We start from the raw sequence: 321 nt of genomic DNA, 5'->3' as shown, positions 1-321 counted from the left end.
AGACAGATAAAACCACAAAGATGGGGAAAAAGCAGGGCAGAAAAGCTGGGAATTCAAAAAATAAGAGCACATCTCCCCCTGCAAAGGAGCACAGCACATCGCCAGCAATGGATCAAAGCTGGTCAGAGAATGACTTTGAAGAGAAGAGAGAAGAAGTCTTCAGTCCATCAAACTTCTCAGAGCTAAAGGAGGAATTACGTACCCAGCGCAAAGAAATGAAAAATCTTGAAAAAGGAGTGGAAGAACTGAGAGCCAGACTAATTAATGCAGAGAAGGTCATAAACGACATGACAGAGATGAAAACCATGACACGAGAAATAC

The sequence above is a fragment of the Colobus angolensis genome, unplaced genomic scaffold (genome assembly GCF_000951035.1).
Source record: "Colobus angolensis palliatus isolate OR3802 unplaced genomic scaffold, Cang.pa_1.0 Scaffold265, whole genome shotgun sequence".
Classification (NCBI taxonomy): domain Eukaryota; kingdom Metazoa; phylum Chordata; class Mammalia; order Primates; family Cercopithecidae; genus Colobus; species Colobus angolensis.
Note: the sequence above shows the minus strand (reverse complement) of the source record.